This window comes from Lonchura striata, chromosome 1, assembly GCF_050655825.1.
Source record: "Lonchura striata isolate lonStrDom1 chromosome 1, ASM5065582v1, whole genome shotgun sequence".
Taxonomy (NCBI): Eukaryota; Metazoa; Chordata; class Aves; order Passeriformes; family Estrildidae; genus Lonchura; species Lonchura striata.
This window is the reverse complement of record NC_140703.1, coordinates 62,180,046-62,200,825: the sequence shown is the minus strand read 5'-3', so window position 1 is coordinate 62,200,825 and position 20,780 is coordinate 62,180,046. Positions and strand designations below refer to the sequence as shown.

The following is a 20,780-nucleotide window of genomic DNA, read 5'->3' as shown; positions in this document are numbered from 1 at the left end:
GTGCTGACAGGTGTGCAAACACCCTTCTCCAAAGCTAAGTGCAGCTGTGGATATTGACATGTTGACCCACAAAAGATGGCTTCAGCCTTGCAGAAGACCCAAGTTAAACTAGCAGAGTGGTTATTTAACCCACTGTTGATGCTCTTCCTGAAAGTCACTTGAAGCCTCTAAAACCCTCTACACTGGGACCACCATAACAGGCACATGAAGAGCTACTAAAAGCTTCCTGCAAAGGGAGGTAATGAGAAAACTATAGTGTCTGGGAAAACCAAAACAAACAAATGAACTAACAGACCCCAGGCTTCTAGAGAGCTTGAATCAAGCTTGACCTCCATGAGGTATCACTTGCTTCCTGTTTGCTGGCGAAGTACAATGAAGATTATATTCAGGCCCCACCTTTCAATGTCTGGGTCTAAAAATATAACAATGGACTTGTGACACAAAGGCCCTGTCTCCTGCAGAGGCGGAATTTAGCTCTAAATACAGAGCACAAATTCTCCTTTTTTTAAGGCAAAACTGGTTTTGAGTAGGTGGATGGGGGTTGTTTTGGCTTTGGTTTTTTTGAGTCTTTTTGTGGGGTTTTTTTTATTTATTTGGTTGGGGGTTTTTTTTTAATCTTTCTATTTTTACGTTGCCAAGCTTGGGAGGATTTCATTAGGATTAGGCCAGACTTATGCAACTGTTTGTTCTAAGTTGTTAAGTCTATCATGACTATAACCATTTTAAAGCACGTATCACTATGGTTACCTCTGTGCCATTCTCTGAGCCTGAGGTGATACATGGCTGAGAGGAGACACCAGGACGACACATGAGAGGGAGCACACATGGATGTCTAATCAATGTATCCTTTTAATTCTGTGGAAATGTTGAGTCTCCACTCCATAGATAAGAAAAGTAGGTGAATGTTCTCATTTAGTCCATGCTCAGATGCCACCAAACTGACTACTTGATGATTTTCAGACAGCTCTTGTTTCATATAAGGAAGACAGTGGATGACAGTGTGGAAAATATAGTGGGGTGGTGGCAAAATACTTTTTGATAGACAATTTCAATGCTTTAATTTTAATTATTTCCAAAAAATTACTTTTAAACCTAATGCTGCTTTGTTCTGCTCTTTCATACCTTCTGGGAAAACCAACATTTATGTCTAGTGGGAGTGGACCAGGTGCAATCTCAGCTTCTCAGCAAAAGACTAAAATTGAGGTTTGTATGACTCTAGCTCACTTGTTTCCTCTTATCTTTCCAGATTCACTGCTCTTTCTGCCTTTTCTTGAAGTATTTTTGCTTCCCTCTTTCCCTGTTTATTTTTTTTCCCTGTTTATTTTTTTTCCTGTTATTCCTTCAGCATTTATCTTCTTAGTGGTTATTGGAATAGTTGTATGCGGTTTTGCTGATTCAGTGGAAACCCTCAAAAAATGGTTATTTCCCTATTACAATTTTCCAAGCACCAGAGTTTCTTTAGAGCTTCATCTCACTCCTTGGTTTTCCTGGGAGATAGGCCCTCCTTTTGTATGCACAGGAGTAGCTTTCACTAGTAAGAACCTCCTAAAAAGCGAACCTGGGTGACTCCCCAGGCCATTGTACAAGGGACTGTGAGAGACAGAGCATTTCCAGCTGGAAGTCACAAGGACTTCTAAATGAGAGAGAAATTGGTGGAGTGCTGCTGCCAAAGGGTCACACCATGGAAACCTAAAAGCCTTCATATGTGAAGGGACACAGTCATTTACCCACACTGGCCTTTTCTATCTAGAAAATCCATAAAACTCCCAGGGTAGCCACCTGGCTCTCAGTCTTGTCTACAGAATTCCTCAGCTCTGAAAGATTCCTGAGTACAGCAAAGAATAAGTTTCTGGAGTAGACCAGCAGAGAGTTTGCATGATATGGTTAAATAACAAAAACTTTGCATGATTCACATAAAAGGTAAAGATTATGTATGGTGTGACTGGTTAGTAAAGAAGTTGGAAAAATTTAAGGATCCAATAACAGCACCAGAGTGGCAGCAGGGATTTTGCATGGTGCTTATTTACAGTATGGCAGTTGTTAGTCATTGCTTGCCCATGGTGTTGTAAAGTCTTCCCATCAGGTTCATTCACCTCACTGAGATGAAAGTTTCAGACCTGAAAGAAATTCTGACAAATCCAGAATTTGTGTGAGAGACAGAAATATGAATATCAGAGGAAATTATTTTACTCAGCTCTATGTGTCAAAACTAGCTGATTCTCACAGCCAAATTCTCAGAACAGTCTGGAGCCCTTTCTAGCCAGCTTGGATACTCCAGTACTCCTGAGATGGTGATGGTCTCACTTGCTTCAATATGTCCCAGCACCAGTGTGAAGAGCAGAATATAAGTGACAACTCATTTACATCCAGCATGTCACAAGATCTTTTTCAAGCACTGATTAAATAAAGATCCTCTCTGTTCTGGAAGGCTCATAGAGATAAAAAAACTCCTGAATAGATCTAGATACCATAGGAGTTAGAAACCCCAAAAATTATTTAAAATAAAAAAAAAAAACACACAACCATGTCTAAAAGGCACTATGTGATGGAAGTACATGAGCAATTGGATTTGCTTGTAAATAAAATACCAATCCAAAAGTTCAGTTCTCTCAGTAGGTGTTGTATATTTGTGTAAGGGTGTCTTGCAGAATGTTTGGACAGCTGCTGCTATTAAAATTTTTGCCAAGTAAATTTAAAAAAAGCCTCCTTCTAACTGCCATTTTCACAAATACATAAGGAAGCTTATAAGCACTTCAATGCCAAATTGAAACCTTCTAGGAGTTATTTTCAAAATATTTAAAACCTTTGAGTAGCATGTTCCTTTTTACCCATATATGTGCCTCAAGGTAATATAGACAGTAAATATATCAGTAATATTCAGATTATGGTTGCATATATATATATATATATATATATATATATATATACATGAATGTTTTCTATCTTTGAGATAATATTAAAAAATATTTCACTTATTAGGGTTTAGTTGTGTTGTTTGTTTTTTTTTTAATTTGTGGTAAAATTATAAATCTCAGAATTGCAAAGATAGATGAAGAATATTTGCTGCAAAATTTGGCACAGTGTGAGCTTAACTCTCTATGCTGAGCAGCACCATCTGATTTGGGACATATTCATGGCTAAGAAAGATCTCTTCAAGATGTGTACTGCTTGTGCAACACGAAATGTAGACTTAATTCCATTGGAAGCCCAGGGGCCTTTGCACTGGGTGTGGAGGCAGATGGTGCAGGAAGGCATGCCCCCGGGGCTTTTTCCATTGTGTCACTCAAGTGATTCCCCAAGGGAACAACATTTATTTTTACATTTTCCAAATGTGAATAATATTGCCCTTCCTCTTTTCCTTTTGAATCTTTGTCAACAGTTGCAGTTCCAGAATATAGGGCAGGGACCAGGAGTGGGAGGAGGTGAGCCTGAAGCTAGGGACATATAAAAGGATATTGCTTTAACTCTTTGTATGCTGATAAAGAGAAGGAATACCATCCTGGGTTTTTCTCTTGGTTACAATGGATGACATTGTCCATCTTCGTGTTGGAAGGATTTTTCTGACTCTAACCTGAATATTTGTTTGCAACAAACATTTTTCTTTCCTAGGTCCAACTGTGGTCCAATAATTCCTTCCCACAGGAAAGTAGTGCAGCAGCTCAGAAGAAGCCCACCCCCAAGCACTCTGAGATTTTTTAACCCTGCAAAGACTCAGAGGTGGGAAGGTTTGTACACACCATCCTGTACCAAACATCCAGTACTGAGATGCTGTTCTAAGGCAGGGACATTGCAAGATCCTTGTTGATCATGTTAAATCTGCTTTGGAGACCAGCACTACGTTTGCTGAAGGGTTGTGTTCAAGCAGTCTGAGCACAGGAGCAGGTACCATGGAGTCCACAGACGAGCCCTTTCTGGGTTCTGGCACTCATCTCCTACATACACTCTGGTCAAGTTATTTGCAGTTTCTGCCCGGTTTCATCAGGCATTGAATTGCATTTGTGGTGTGTGCTGACAACTATAAGTTCTATGTGGAGGGGCTGAGGTGTTTTGTTCAACCTCCTATGTGAAAAACACCATGAACTGGAGAATAAAGGGCTGAAATATGTTTCTGAAATTGTACAATCAAGCTGATTTAGATCTGAATTTGAGGAGAAACTTCTTTTTGCAGTAAATATTCTACGTAGTCTATAAATAGTTCTTTAGATTGCCAAATATTCTTCATAAGTTATACCCCTGATTTGACCTGAGTAAAAAACAAAATGTAGTCCTCAGAATGGAAAAGAATAAAATAAAATGCTCCTTCAATGGAACTGACATGACCTTGGACCCAAATGGTGATTTGTGCTTTATTACCCACCAAACAAGTTTACCATGTGGTCAAAATTGTATTAAACATTCCTGCACTCCTAATGTGCACAGTAAGATGCTCTTCTTCCAAGGGAAGTAGCTCATCCTTTGGAGATGTTTGTGTTGCTATCACCACAGCAACCAGAAATAGGAAGAAAAATCAAAACCGCTGTCTGAAGCATGGATGGGCAGTGAGATTGTAAAACCAGGCATGGGCTTTTAGAGGAAATTACTGTTCTGTATCAAAGAAACCTGGCAGAATTACTCATACCATAGTCTAAAAATAGCACTCACAGCTTTATTAAGTGCTATGGTTTTCATAAACCCTGTTAGAGCAGATGTCAAGAATGGGGGATTCTCCCTCTGACTGGCGCTCCATCCTGCTTCACAGGATAATGTGTCCTGCAGCCCGCACTGCTCCCAAGCAAACCCACTTGTGGTCCCACTTTTGACATGGATTTTATGAAACAGAGCTGTGAGCAGCTGTGGCACTCGCTCTGCCTGAGCCATGAAGACTTCGATAAACTCTGAAATGTGGGCCCTTAATATGACACTGGATCCTCCTCCCGGAGACTTGGTTGAGACCTGTTGTTTAATTCTGCTTGAAAGCATCTCTTTGGTCAGCCAAATCAGAATTTTGGCATCATTCCCCATAGAAAGAACCTTTGCCCTAATGCCTAAACTGGTAGAATGAACCCAAGAGAATTCCACAATAATTATTTTCTGGAGAAGGGATAAACCTCTATTTTCCATAGAATAGAATAGAAGTCTGATTATTGAAAAGTTGCTAGAAAACCTACACATTTCCCACAGCTGTATTCCATTTAGGTATTGTTTGGCCTTAGATTTGAACTGAGATCCTGTCTAAAATTAAACTAATTCTGGCTAAAAACAGTGCCTCCTCACTTCTTCCTGAGTTCTACCACAGATGAGTCTGCCAGAAATGGTAATTTGAAGACACCTCTCAAATCCATTTGGAAACCCCAGGACAGACAAATATTACATCTTTCACCATCATGTTAGAGGGAATAAGATTTGCTTAAATCAGTCTAAAATATTGCCTCATCTCGTAAAGGGAAGGTTGTGTGGAATAAGCTGCTTTACTATGACACAGAAAATTCAGCAAGATTCTTCCAGGTCCTCCACTTTACTTATTTGTCATAGGCTAATAAAGATGTTTTTTTTTCTCTTGGAGAATTTAGCTAAACAAAGCTGAACACCAATGAGTCAGATGAGGACATGCTTGTTAAACATTAACAAGCACCCAGCCTTTTCAAGTGTTTGCTTACCAATACCTCTGCCACAGGCTCCAGGGTGGGTTTTTGCAAGATTTTTGCATGCTACTTTAAGCAAGTTTGGCTGTGTGCAGCCACCAGTATTAGACTCGCTTGGCTCTCTCCTTCTGGTGCCTAATGGAAAGTAAGGCATCTAATTAATGAGAATAAGAAATGTTTTTTTTCTGTTTTATTTTTTCCTGAATGCATCCACCACAATGGGCAGGAAGACTCACCCCAGACTGCCACTTATCTTTATTGGCAATTTATGTTATATGGGCCAGGAACGCCTACTATGTAACCTGCTGTTGCCAGCGTTGTCTGCTGTGCCCAGCAGACAGGACATGCAAACCCCTTGTACCTCTGAGGTGGGGGACCTGATTTCAAATGCCAGGTGTTGACCAAAATCCCCAGTATACTCAAAACTCCCTTTTGAGCCTTCCTTTAGCCCTAGCACCAAGGTCAGCCTCACCTATGTGCATGCACAGCCCCAGTGACTGGTCCCATCCAAAAGGCTTTGTTTGGAATCCAGCCAGCGGTGCTTTTCGGATTGCTCCCCAATGGGCTGTTTCCGTGTGTGTCCTCCCGCAGTATGGAAGCTTTGGTCTCCATGCACAGCCTGTAAAAACAGACGGTAAAAGAGAAACAAATTATGTCAGAATAGCTGAAGGCTTAATGGGAGCGCAGTGAGGCAAAAGTCACTATGTTTGCATTTATTTTCATTAGTTCTGAGATTTACAGGAGATCCAGAGAAATGTAATTCAATAGTAAACCCAGCTAGTTACAGTATCCAATCAGAGTGAAAATCCCTTCAAATTGGATGAAACTTGGTGCTGCCAGCATACTCCTGAATCCTCTCCAGTGTATTTCCAGTCACATTCCTCCTTTACTCTGCTGAGTGATGCCCAAAGGATCAACACTAAATCAACTAACTTGCAATATACTTCTTTGTCTACAGTGCATCTATAAATTTTGTGGAACTATAGATTTCTTCTTATGAAATTTAATTTGAGTTATTTTGAGAAACATTTCCATATTGAAAGGAACTCCTGGCTTTCATTGTACTTATACTTTGCTGTTAGTGAACTTCAAATGATTTGATTTAAAGGAATATAGCCAAGGTAAATCTTGCCTGCATGAAAGTGATTGGGTCAATTTCCACTTGGCAGGAAAAAACAGGCAGCTGCTGAGCCAAGCAATCTCATCTCTGCCAGCTACTTGAGGATGGGCACAGAGAACATGGGCTTGTGAATGTTGCTGACTTTTCCTCCGAGATTGCCTCTGAGATTGCTGTGTCATGGGAAGGACAAAGCAGGAGCCTGGCTGTCATGTCCAGCAGGCTGAGTCATGGAGAGGGCTGCTGCCAACCTCTCTTCATCCCAAGGAGCACCAGTGCTGACCTCTGCATTCCCATCCCTAGATTTCTGTAAATGGAGCTTTTTGAAAACATGTGGGTCTGAGTGAAATATGGGTGCACAGCTTAAACTGGAGAACACCTTCATAGCACCTAAACTAATTGGAAACAACTTTTATTCCTTCTTGGGAAAAAAAGAAAAAGACTCTTTTATACGATTACTGGGCTCCCCAGGCAATTTCTCATAAGCTCTGCTTCCACAGTGTTTTGTAATACACACAATCTCAGGTGCAAATGCATTAAATTTTGCTGTTACTAGAACAGAGAGAATAAGGTACAGCAGCAGCTTCCAGCTTGTGGCTCATAAATTAATACTACACAGTCTGCAAAAGGTAGTAGACTGCAGTTCAGTATGTATAAATGCAACTCAAAGGGGAGAAAAAATAGGAACTACTGAAAACATCAGAGCTGGAGACTGAAAAGGGAATACAAGGCAGCAAGTGGGACTGAGGCTTATATTTAAAAGTCACTAAAAGAAAACAGAATCAGGAAAACCCCTCAGTTAGGCTTGGATACCAATCCAGTTTTCTATAAAAAAAGAAAAGGCCACTCTTAAGTGCTTAAACTAAATATGGACATAGATGGTTACTAAAATAACAGAAGAGGAAATCAGAAATTTGTAAATACAAGAACAGAATGAGGAAGACATAGTGGTTAGAAAAAAAATGTACCTAATTTGACTGACCAATCTGACCTCTTGCTGTGTCTGTCTTTACAGTGATCCATAGTGCCCCTTCACATGGATATATATGACTTCTCACAACTTTCTGAGACCAAAAGTGACATGCCAGGAGTTGTCTGAAGCACCCACTGATGTTGCTACTGGTGTGGCATACCTATGACAAAGACTTCATGGAGCTGTCACTTGGTCTGGTCTCTGTTCCACAGGCAGAACCCTTGCACAGGACAGCAGGACAGAGGGCAGGACAGGAGACCTGAGTTTCTGTCACTGCACAGAGGCCAAACCACCTGAACTCAGTGGCTCACAGATGCATGAGCACAGCCAGAAATTTATGAAACCCAGGAGAAGCTGGTAGAAGAATCTGAGTGCCCAGCCTCACGTTTTCCTACAGCAAACCCTGAGAAAAAAGGCATAAGCAGGGAAGGCATTGGAAAGAAAATTACTAAAGCATTATAGTGGTCACCTTCACTGGGTTTTCTAACAACTGGTTAAGAACAGTTCTTAGAAAAATCTCTTCTAAGAGATTTTTGGGTGAGTGTGCTGGCATCACAACAGTGTCATGGACAAGATAGTTACCTCTGGTGTTTTATCCACCTCTTATCACATAGACATACCTAATTCACATCAAGGTCCCAGAGCCATTCTTTCTGGTTTCTCACCACTTTTCCTACACTCCTGGTATCTCTCATGTTGCCTATTTTTCCAGCACTGTCTACTGGCTTTTTTGCAACCATCTGCATGGGTAGGTTTATATCAAGAAATAAATGAACTGCCTTCATGAACATTCTAGAAATGGTTTTATATATCCTCAGTGATAAATGTCACACAGTCTAGGTACACTCAAGCCAGAAAATGTCTTGAGATCTCTTCCAGTGCTCCATATTTCTGTGAAATAATGGCATGCATCCACATACCTGAAAATATGTCCAGCTACTAACAAACTCCTTTTATTTTTCCAAGAAAGGCTTAAATATTTTTATTTGTTCACATTTCCAATATTTTATTATTACTTTCTAAATATCCAGTGTAAAAAGGAGAAATGTGGTTTCTATGGAGCAGATATGGGATTGCCAGTGCAACCTTGGTTTGATGCAGTTTTTGATATCTGGAATTTTTTGTTAAGTAAAAGAGTTTTACTTTTAGATGATACATTAAATATTCCCCTAAGAAACACTTTAATCAAGGAAATGCATTGTCTTGGGTTTATAAACTGGTTTATGGGCTAAATCAACATACATGTTAAATAGGATTTAGTGTCAAAGATCTGAAACACAAAGAGCATCATTTATAACTAGTGGCTTACCACTTTCTCTGGGTCATAAATTATCCATCTACTGACCAACCTACCGACCCACCTACCTACCATCTGCAGATCTATTGCTTGCACATGGGTTCAGTACTATTTGGAAGTATTTCAACTTAAATAAAATTTTCAATAGGTGGAATTGAATGACTTTAAATAGGTTTCTCTGTTTCAGATCTTAACAGGAGCTCAAAAGGATTTGAGAATTATGACTTGATAGAACCTTATTTCTCAGTCTTCTGTGGAACATAGTGTTTTCTCATAGGAGTAGGGATAATAGGTCATCCTCAAATGAAGGGAAGCACTTAGCTAATTTGGGGCCTTCCCGCTTCTGACTTAGTATATGTATCATCAGCAGAAGAGATGACTGGAAAACCTCTCAAATGTGCCAAATGCAGTAATTAATGCAAATTTGTGCACCTGGGTGATGGCAGAGGAGTCAGTCTTTCCTGCAAATGACTCCTAAAGTTCCTGGGAACCTGAGGATCAAGCAGGTCAGGATCAAGCCATAAACTCTCAGCAGTTTTCTTTATCTCACAGGAAGTCTGCTTCTAGACCAGACGCAAGCAAGCCCTGGGGCTGTTTGTTTGTGTTCCTTTCCTTTCCACAGCATAAGTGGTTTCAGTGCACATGTTCCTGCCTGCTTTGGTCGCAGGGGCATTGTGAGTGTGTTTACAAGTGGACTTCTCTAGCACGCATGCTGCAGCACCCACTACAACTCCCAGATTTTTGTGCCACAATCAAATCCACACGTAGCTGACTTCAGAGAGTCCTGTCTGTCTTTCCACCTCACAGCCTTCCCAGATGTGCAGTGCAGGCAGCTCTCACCGTGTGTAAAGAACTGACGAGATCAAGGAGTTGGGCAACATTTCCCTCAGGCCTGCCACTGCTGCCTTTCCACGAAGATTTTAGGCAGCTGCACCTCGGCCTGCACTTTCTGTGTGTGATGGGCATTTTTGGTTAATGCTGGAGCACAATTGCAGACAATTGGTGAGGTGATCCTTGTGTCAGCGTCCCAGGGCTTGTCTCAGAGAGCTACTCAGGTTGGGAGGAACCTCAAGAGACTGTCAAAGCAGGGTCAGCAGGGAATGCAAACCAGAAATTAAACAACTTGATTAAACAACTGACAATCATCATGAGAGCAGACCCGTCTCAGGCTTCCTGTCGTGGAAAGGAACGGCTGTACAAATGCTTGTGAGAAAGAGGTGGTGGGAAGGAGATATGGTCCATTTTAGGAAGAGAGATAAGAAAAATTTCAGGCAGTTGGGCCCAAAAGGCTGCCGGGGAGGAAGGAAGGGAACATAGAAATTAATCTTGAGATAAGAGTCATGGTTTCAGAAAACATAATTTCTTTTTCAGAGCTTGAGGAGTGGGAACAAAATGCTATATATGGCCTAACTCTTCTCTAATTTTATGTTTAATTATGTTTAATTTCATTCAATCATTTACACTTAAACCAGCTGAATGACGAAAAGCTGTGCTGCTGCTTGGGTAGTCTTGTACTTCTGCCCAGGATAGGTACAAATGGAAAGTATACAAGGTACAAGAAGGAAGGGGAGCCAGGGCACATTTACTCAGGTCTGCATAATACAAAACCGTGTTGAGGAAAATCACACACAGATTAAACCTGGATAAGGATTAATTGCAATTTAACCACCACAAAACAAAAACAAAAACAACCCCCCCCCAAAAAAAAACCCAAAAACAAAAAAAAAAAAAAAAAGGAAACAAAAAAACCCTCAAACAAAACACAAAAGAGCACACAAAAAGAAAACCCCAAAACTAAAAAAAAAAACAAAGCCCTGTCTTTTCTTGGGCTCTTTTCTTCAAGTAGAATTTGCTAACTTCTTTGTTTCACCTCCAAAGTCACTAGATTTTATTCTACTCAGGCCTGATCTTTCAGGTTGCCAACTGAGTTAATGTTCTCAGTATAATCACAAATTCTAAAAATGTGTTATTTTTAATGGCCTGAAGCACTTGCAGAAATACAACTTGCCACTTGCACCTGCCCAGATCCAGTCTAGGGATATCATTAAAATAATTGCATCTCCTTTAAGACAATTTTTATGCAAGTTTATGAGCATATTATATCTTCAAAGATCAGGAACATTTTGTTGCCTGCTCCCTTTGAGTGATGCATCATTAGATCTGCCTGCCTTAGATTTGGCCTTCAATGCTGATCTCACATAAAAATTTGCAATTGATAGTGCCCCAGTTTTATATCCCCATACCTTTTTGAGTTAGACAGTGAAAATGAGGACCTGACACTTCATCACCTCATTAACCCCTGTTTAGTCCCATTTCAATGAGAGTTATATGTGTCTACCAATCTGGGCCAAGGACCCTCAAGGTCAGGTCTTCAAAGCTCACTGGCACAGACAGGACTTGCTGGGATGTTCAAATGTTTCTGCACTGGGAAGGAACTTCAAGAGGATTTAAAGTGACACTCAGATATCTTTGAGGATGCCCCCTCCTTGCATCCCTATAGAATTGGCTGTCCGGCAGTCTAAAACAAACAAAACACTTGAACTACACCGACTCCTATTATTTCCCTAATAAGAAACATATAAATGAAGGTGGATTTTGAAAATGCAATGACTTTTGTTTCAGTGTAATAAAAACCCACAATTTCTGTTTCAATTTTTATCCCAAAATTAAGTTGCTGGTGATTTTTGGCAATCTTTGTAATCAGTAGACAATGTTCTATCAGCAAATTACTGCCAGTTCTGCACAATTAAGATTTTTTACTTAATAGATACTGACAAAGAGTTTTGTGAACTGCCAGAAAAATAACTCCTGGGAGAATGGAAGTAGGAACATGGAAACATTCTTACTGCATTTTAGAAGTCTCTAGCTGTGAGTTACTTTTGGGTGGATGGATGGATAGATAAATCAATAGGCACATAAACAACAGACAGAGAAGATACACAGTTCACTGGAGTTTACAGTTCTCTGGAAAATTAAGTCTTGCATAACAGCTCTGGGTTTGTACACAGCAGCCATGGCACTGTTCTTTCCTATGTGTTGTGGCAGGTATATCAGTCCTGAGCACAGCAGAGCTTTACGGCACCTGAGCCACAAAATCAGAGGTTGCCATCCCATCCAGCTCTTTCATCCAGTGGGGCAGCTGCTCAGCTGATTGCTGGCAACTATTCCCTGCTTGCCACATCTAAAATGCTAACAATGACAAAGGCTTTCCAGATGAATTTGGGAGAATTTTCTGTTTTGAGAATTACAGAGTTTCCATGAAATTACTCCTCTGAGGCAGAGGCTTTTCAAGATAAAATATAACTCCTGAAGCCCCAATAGCCTTATATCCTGTTCCTAGTGACCCTGTGCTAAAGGGATTGTGCATTATCCCTACTGCACAGAGATATTTTGCAATTTAGTTTTCTCTTATTTTGGCAACTTCACTGCAAATAGACAGTGTCACAAGGGATGGTACATTGGCTTGGAAGACCCTAAAGATTGCTCCTGTGTTCCTAGGTGCTTCCTTCTATTGGAATTCTACAGAACTCCATCTGTAATTTCCAATATTTGTTCCATTACAAATACTTTTGCTAAATAGATAAAATTTCCCCACACTGATTTACATAAAATAGCCCATCCACAAAAGATGCAATTCTACAAGGTCACTCAGATTTTACTCTGTCAGAAAGAAAACCTGGTCTATGTTTAGATTGGCCAGTGGAATAGCATGGGGGATACTGTAGGATCATATTCCCTTGGAAGCGCAGATGAGAGACTTTTCAGAATGTCAGAGCTTTTGTCCAGCCCGCACACCCACTGGGGACACCAGAGCCTGGCAGGGGTGGGCATATACCCGTGTTTTATTTCAGCACAGAGTGGGAGCACACACCTCAGACATGCTCTCAGGCACCCCAGTATAGAAATAGACCGAATTCTTTACCAACATCATTCCTTCTCCCTCACACTCTTTTCTGTCAGGAGTGACATCCCAGACTCAACAGGAATATATTTTTTTCTGGTTTGATTTTCTATTAAACAAAATATATGCTGTGGTGCTTGTCTGATTCCTACGGCTACAGCTCATGAGTTAATGTATAAGCAGCATATTCCTGAGGTATTTAAGTTGCTATTTCCCTTCACTTTGCCAAGGTAATGAGGTGTTTGATGAAGGGAATTCAGCTGCAGGACTGCAAATGTACACTCTGTAGGCCACAGAGAAACTACAACAGGCTCTTGCATTTAATATTCTGATAAATCTGGCATTTCTGCACCTTACATCAAACAGTGACACAATGCAGCCTTGTTGGTCCACATCAAAAGTGCTCCTTCAGTAATGAAGTCTAGGCCTGTTTTGGCAAAATTAGATTTGCATCACTAATTCAAAATGTCAAAAATGTCCAAAGGATGCTCTGGAAATAGAGGTTGTCTGCTCATCTGTTCAGCTAAGTGAAGCATAAAGCCTCAACAATGTGAGGAGGTAATGGAACAAGCTGCTGCCAGCATGATGCACTGGTTAGTTAGATAAAAAGAGCATATCTGTTGATGATTGTCTCCTGTTTTGATTTTGTTTTTGTTTTTGTTTTGTTTTTTTCTAAGAAACATATGAAGAATTGTATTAAAACAGTTCAAAATCACTGATTGGTTTTGTTATCAGTTGCCTGGTGTTGAATTGCTGATAACTCCAAGACCTTCTTTCTTTTTCAAGACTTTGAACAATGTAGTTAAGGTTTCTTGGAAATAAATCAATACTTGATATCACCTCTGAATAGCATGCTGGCCAGACAAGCTGCCTGCCTTATTGAGACATGTCTTAAAGTCACTGGTGTCAGACTTTAAGCTCTCACCTTTTTGCTTGTGTGTTTTCTTTGCAGGGAAGGTTTTCTTGCTGCAGTTAAAGCCTCAGACCTTCCCTTCACGAGGCACAGCTGCTGCATGGCAGAACACAGGCACTCCAGAGGAGTGTTGTGGTCTACTCTGATTTCATTAACCCTTGAAGTGGGTCTGCGTGGGAGGTGGGCTGTGCCAGACTGACTGCAGTTTTCCAGCCATCTTCAGGAACAGTTCTTTGCACACTCTGCCTCTCCTTTGTCCTTTATTCCCCAGCAGCATACACAGAAAATGAGGATGCATTAGACTTTCAAATAATGTCAGTCAGCTGGGAGGGGAATGGGGCTCTGAGGGGTGTTGAGGGACTACTACCCAAGGCTATTATGGCTCTGCTTTTAGTTGGCCCTAGTAAACACTTCTCCAGGATGGGCAGTCACTTTAGTAGACATTATTTTACTTTTTAAAGTGATTTCAGAACTTGACAAGGGCTAAGTAAATTCTCTGGAGGCTTGAAAATTCTAGCCTGAATTTTAAGGGAAACATAATTGTGCTTCTGAGCAGTTAGGTAATAGGTAACCCTAAGATTCTTACTCTTGATTTGAAATTATGCTGAAATAGGAGGATTTACTGAAGTTTGGTTATTTAGTTAAAAAAAAAAAGAAAAGAAAGCCCAGAGGTCTTGATACTGAGCTGTCTATGCTGCTTGGTCATTTTCTTTTCTGCAGAAAAGGACAAAAAAGGCCCAAACTGTTCATGCTTTCTAGCTGAAGTTTCCTTGGGATGAACCCTGAGTAAAGAAGTACCCAGCAGAGAGAAGAGATCATTGTGCCATGTGTACAGACACAACCTGGCTCCAAGCCTCTCCAAGTTTAACTTCATCCCACTTGACCATTTGGACATCTCAGTCTCCAGATGCACCCAGGAATCTTCTCCTGGGAACAGCAGGAAAGTCTCTGTCCCTCCATACTGCTTTTATGAAATCACATGGACATGTTCCCCACTATCAGCTGATGATGTAGTTGGCAAGAGCTCTTTCTACAGTGCTGTGGAGGTAGAGGAAGATGGTATTTAGGAGGTTCCATTATGCTTGAAGACATAAAAAGAAAGAAAGGGTTCATTCAGATACTCAGTATCAGAGTTAAACATTCAGTGTAATGAAATCTTCAGGCTGTTTTTTTTCAGATCAAGCTGATCTGTTTCAGCTGGGACAGATTGGAACTGAAATGTGTCTTCAGGCAGAATGGGGGAAAAATAATTATCCTGATGACATAATTGAGGAAAATCAAGGTCACAAGCCTGCATAGTGATCACTGCCAGGCAGAGGTTACACAGAATCTTTCTTGGCCACATCCACTGGAGCACTGCAGGGAATCAGTTTCCTTCCCTTGATGCACCCAGGGAACTATGCATTTAGGATTAAACATGTGTTTAATCCTGTGCTGTCCTACATGTGGTCCTAAGAAGACACTCTCCAAAGAAGCAAGTCTGGTGAAATTCAGGTGTAATTTGTGGAATTATACTCCAAGTGCTGTTCTTGTCCTCACATAGTTTACCAATTTTATCACCTGATCCAATGGCCTAAATTTGGCATGTCATTTAAAAACACAATGGCGGTGGAGAGCGAGAGACCTCCAGAAGAGCAATCTCCACTGAAATCTCCCACCAGTGATCACAGCAGGGACTATTCTCCTTCACCCACCTGTCATGTGCCACCACAGAGCAGCATTTGGACAGAGAAATCTGCACCTGGATTTTTCCTCATCCTTGTCCTTTTCTGTAGCATATATGTAAGTAGAACCTGGATAGTTTAAAGCCCTTATGGTGAAAAACACAATGTACTTTTGCTGCTATAGCACCTAACACTGAATTTAACAGCTCAGCAGAGAGGTCTCAGCCACCTGAAAAAAAAGTGCACCTCTCCCCTTGTGGCAAAAGAGATTTGAAAAGCTGGTGAGCATGAACTGGAATTTTTCTGTTAAATGCAGCATCAAAGCCTTTCATTAGGAGCTAAATGGATAAAAACAGTGCATGAAATTGAAGTTGATAATTAGCTAGTCAGTCCCAGTGAGGAGCTCAAAACTGCTTTAACCTTCGAGCTTTGTGCAAGGGTCGAGAGGAGAAGCTCATCTCTCTAGCTGTGCAGCACAATGGGGCTCACAAGGTTTTTACCTGAGGATATGGCAATGCAGTGAGCTAAGCCCTGGCAAAAGAAATAAAATTGCAGATCAAAGGTAATATATAGAAGAGATTGGTCCTAAGCTGCCTGCCAGAAAATTAATGTGAAGAGCTAATTCCCTCAGAGATGCTCAGAGTCTTGTCAGCAGCACCCCAGCATGCCACCCAGGATCTGTAAGGGTTGTTCAGGTGACGTTTTCTGAGTATTTGTGGGGAAAAAAGACAACACTGATCTGTCTTTCAAAATCTTAATTTCACTTCCCTGGAAGCATGGACATTTCTTAGGCTGCTACTGTTATTTAATATTTCTCTAAAGATGCTAATCTGTGGCCTTGGCCCACAGCCCCTGAAGCCAGTGAAAAGCCTTTCAGAGGACTTTTGCTTTATCCTCTGGTGCGGGATGGGAATTCTGAAAGGGGAAAGGTCTTTTCTTTATGATTCAAAGATTCACAGAATTTAGGATTAAGAAGAACCATTAGATTATGTAGTTGTGATACCGTGCACCATGTGTACCAGTTCACCCACATATGCATTAGTTTTGCTCTCAACTTCTATTCTAATGCTTTTTGTTTTAAGAAGCCTGGATGTATCATAAGAGCCTGCAGATAAATCTTCTGTGTTTAGCATTTGCATCAAAACTTGTGCCAGCCATTAATTTTTATCTGTAGTAATTTCATAGCTATTTCTGGTCTGATCTCAAGAGTCTTAATTTAAGGTTTAAAACCTGAAAACATCCTTTGTTTTTCTCTTCTGTGAAGCTGCTCAAGAACAACTAGTACAAATTCACACACTAACCTTGAGTAACAAAGGTTTTAGGATGGTTTTATGGCCATGTATCTTCAGGTCAAACAGCCTGCAAAGCCAGCCAAAGCAGATGTTTTTTCCTGCAGTGCTACATCAGGACATGGTGGGTGTGCAAGACAGAAGTGGAAGGGCAAAAGCCTGAGTGGGAACCAGCCCAGCCCACTGCCATTACTGTGCCTCAGATGCTCTGTAATCTCCACTCCTCCCCAAATGCCATGCGTAGGAGAGGCAGGGATGCTTTTAAAATAACTATAATTGCAGTTACAGATACATGCATCAGTCCAGAGTAATGATTTACCATTTCCCAGACAAGTCATGGCTGGTGTCAGGGACATAAAATCATGTAGACAGCAGAGGTGGCACAAAGGTGGCAGGCCTTTGGCAGGCTTTTGCCAGGCAGTGCTGGCAGGACTTGTTGGAATATGTGAAGGAGATACTCTGAGTCACATGAAGAAAACTGGAGTGAGAGAAACCACCATTGTCTAAATAAACAAATATGCTATAAAGCATCCTGATCACGTGCTCTAAGCTAAAAAAAAAAAAATAAAAAAAAACCTAACCAAATAAAACCGAGTTGTACCTAATTGAGATATTGCACCTAAAATTTCACCAATGTCCTCTAAAAGTGCATGCTTGCTTTCCTATTTTTGTTGGATATACTGTTATGTTTAAGATTACATCTGTCTTTCTCATGGCTTGTTCACTGCAGTTGCCTTCTAGTCAGCCAGCCTTTCAATGATTTTTCTTCAGAAAAGCTCTCTGCTGACAGAAAAATCTTTTCTTAATTGAACCTTGAATCACATCCTTTTTTATTCAGATGCTCTGATTTCTCTCTACATTAGCAAGAAATTCTTAAATCACCAGCCACATCAGAGAGAATGCCTCCCTTATAATGCCTTGAATTTCAATGCTAACTCCATTTATGACCCAACTTTAGCCAGTTCTCTGTAACATTTCTTCTGTTAATCCCCTTCTCCAGCTCACCTAACAATTGCCTATGTGGTCCTATTTCAAATGCTTCACTTAAGTATAGACAGGCATGATTCACTCAATTTTCTTTGTCTCAGAAAATTAATTGTCCTAGCAAGGAAAGGTCACTTAAGTCTTGTGTGCTGCTTTTCTTCATTTGCCTGTTATCCACATTCTTTAATTTCATTCTAAGGACATGTGGTTAATTGAGATCATATGAAAAAGCCTGTGTTTTTCCATGTCGCATTTGTCACATTTCTAAGACATAGACATTATCTTTTATATTCTCTATTTCTGTAATATCACCCCTAAACTGAATTTTATTTAAAAACTTTGCTACCAAACCTGATGTTATTTGCTGGTTCTTTCAAAATCAAGTGATGGAGGTTATCTATTCGTGAATTCATAAACACCAGAGCTCCATGTAGTTAATCTCATTTGCATTAACCACTGCCTTCCTCCCCAAGCTCTTGAAAACAGAGGCAACACATTTACTTAGGTTTTGGAAGCAAAGTTACAGTATCTTTAATATTCACCCCATGATGATCAGCTTGCTTTCCTCTCAATTTTTTTTTTTTTTTTTTTTGTGTAACCAGTGAAGGTGTCCTCCTTTCTCACAGCCTTTGAAGTCCAAAGTTCACTTGGAGTTTGCAAAATCTTGCTTTTACCCCTATAACTTTTAAGATAATTGCTTTCATTTTCCTATTTTTCTCTCTCTGTTTCCTGTTTATTTCTAGGATTCTTCATCTTGGATTACTCATCCAGTTATGATAGTAGTCCTCTGCTGGTTTTTCTCTCTTCTTTCGTGGATCAGAAGTTTAAGATATTTTCTACAGTTGATTGAAATTCACAAACACATTCAATTGAAAGATCAGTTGTCTTTGATAATTAGCTCCTTCAGTTTGTCAAGTCTTCTTCCTTTTAAATAAATCACACAAAAAAAAAAAAAATCTTACTTAGCAGCTTTCCTTTGCTTATACTGCCTTTTAGCTGAATGTTCACTGACTCATAATCCACCCCTCCACAAATATTTGCCAAGGGCAACTGTTTTATAGCCCAAGATCCCATACAACTCCTCCATTCCTGTTTTTTTTTTTTACTGTCTTCCTCCTCTCCTCATTCACTCCTCCATAGAAATATGATCTCCCTGGAAGTAGCTGAGTCCAAGAGCAGAAATTCCTTACCCAGTTAATGGATGCTCTGATCTGTCCCCTCAGAGCCCTGCAACCTGAGTTAAGCACATGCACTGACACTCGGCCAAAGGACAAGGTATTTGGGTGCATGCATGGGAACTGTGTGTCAGAGCTCCTGCCTCTGCCAGCAGCTCCTGTGGCTCGTTAACACCGTGCTCCACTGTCAGCAGAGCTGCTTGGAAGTCAGCTGCAGGTGACTTGAATGGCTCTGTGCTCCTTGCTCTGACCCTGCTGGCCAAGCATAAGCTTCCAGATGCCCCTGAGGACCACACCTGTGTTTGAGATGCTTTTCCAGAAAGGTGTAGTGCTCTTGTGTCATATCTCCAAGCTCAGTGAAGATGTCTTAGATGACCTCTGGCGTCATAAATAGGATCAGACAGCTACACTTAAGCAATCGAGTCAAGCTCCAACTTTTCAATAAATATATAGGGAGTTTTTTCACCTTTGCTCATGAAGACATATACATCCATACCCCTACATTTTTATGTCAGTAGTCTGGAGAAGACTGAAACAGGTTCTGGATGTTCTTAAAAGTGTTTTCTGCAAAAGAAAGTTACTTTTGCTTGCCTTAGAATATTGTTCCTTATAAGAAGAAATTTAAACTAAGAGGTAAAAGGGCAAGACTGAGTGTCTCTCCTACACATCAATTTGTGCAGGCTGCAAGTGGAAAGCAAAGCAAAGGAAGATACAGCAATGGCAAGGAAAACAAGGCAAAGAAAGATAAAGCAATAGAGAAAGCAACGTCAGTGACAGGACAATTTCCCAGATGAGATGAAAGAGTACAAGTATTTATGAGAAAGTGGGTGAAGTACTTGGTGATACGAGTCCTCTGAGTCATGCTACAGACCTAAGTGCAATGAAGAGATGTTTTTTCTGTAAGAAGGACCTAGAGGTTTTTACCTAGTTCAGTGTGAAGTCTTGAAAGGGGATATAACTGATGTTCATGTATTTTAAACCAGTGAGGAGGAGGAAGGCCCAAACAAAAGAGAGAGAGGGAGAGAGAGAGAGAGTGGAACTACTACAGTGAATCCTGGCATAAGTAAGTCAATAAAATGCAGACTGGAAATTAAAGCGATATCCTTGCTTATTACAGCTGTGAAGTTGAAGATGGTGGGCTCCAGAAAACCCTACTGACTTTGCAAAACAGAACATGACCAGCTCAGGGAAGGTAACATAGGATGGATGTGATGGCAGAAGGCTTTCCTTTGGCAGCCTTTGGTGCATTTTGTAAGCCCCCACATCAGTCTCCACTCTAGGCAGTATGGAGGTGACACAAGGCTTTTTGTCTTGCCTGCTTTGCACGTAGATGCAGCCCAGAGTCTGACCAAGCTGGCAAGCAGTGGTGCTGCTGGCACCTTCCCTTTCATTGACAGAGGAAAAAAACTCATATACAGCATCCCTGACGACACATCAGGCCACAGACTAATGTTTATTTGCTTTTTCCATTTACAGTACTCAATAAGGAATGTTAATGGAAAGTTGTTTAAGCTTAACAGGCAAAATTTAACTCTTATTCATGGGGTTTTGGAACATTTTTGTTTGAAACTTCCTTCTTGTTCCTCTCACCCCCTCCACCTCTCCCCTTCTTTCCTATTAAACTGAAGTCAATTTCCCTTATTAAGTCCAGGGCTTTTAAACCGAGCCTAATGTTCATGATTGCTATCTTTCACTGAATAAACATAATACTTTATACTTTCTGTTGGAGGCACAGACTTCTTTTATTTGCAGGGGAAAGTGTAAGCAACCTTTTAAACACTGCTTTGTGCACAACGGTCGATTAAAGCTGGAAACTGTGAGAACTGGGCTCCTCAATCCTCATCCT

At 40.6% G+C, this 20,780-nt stretch overlaps 1 long non-coding RNA gene across 1 annotated transcript; it reads left to right on the top strand.

Moving 5' to 3' along the window:
- The first annotated feature begins 546 nt into the window (after positions 1-546).
- Positions 547-20,575, top strand: LOC146768696 (uncharacterized). The gene is made up of 2 exons (XR_014954532.1): positions 547-1,203; positions 3,610-20,575. It is a non-coding gene; the product is annotated as an uncharacterized LOC146768696 (long non-coding RNA).
- Positions 20,576-20,780: the final 205 nt, after the last annotated feature.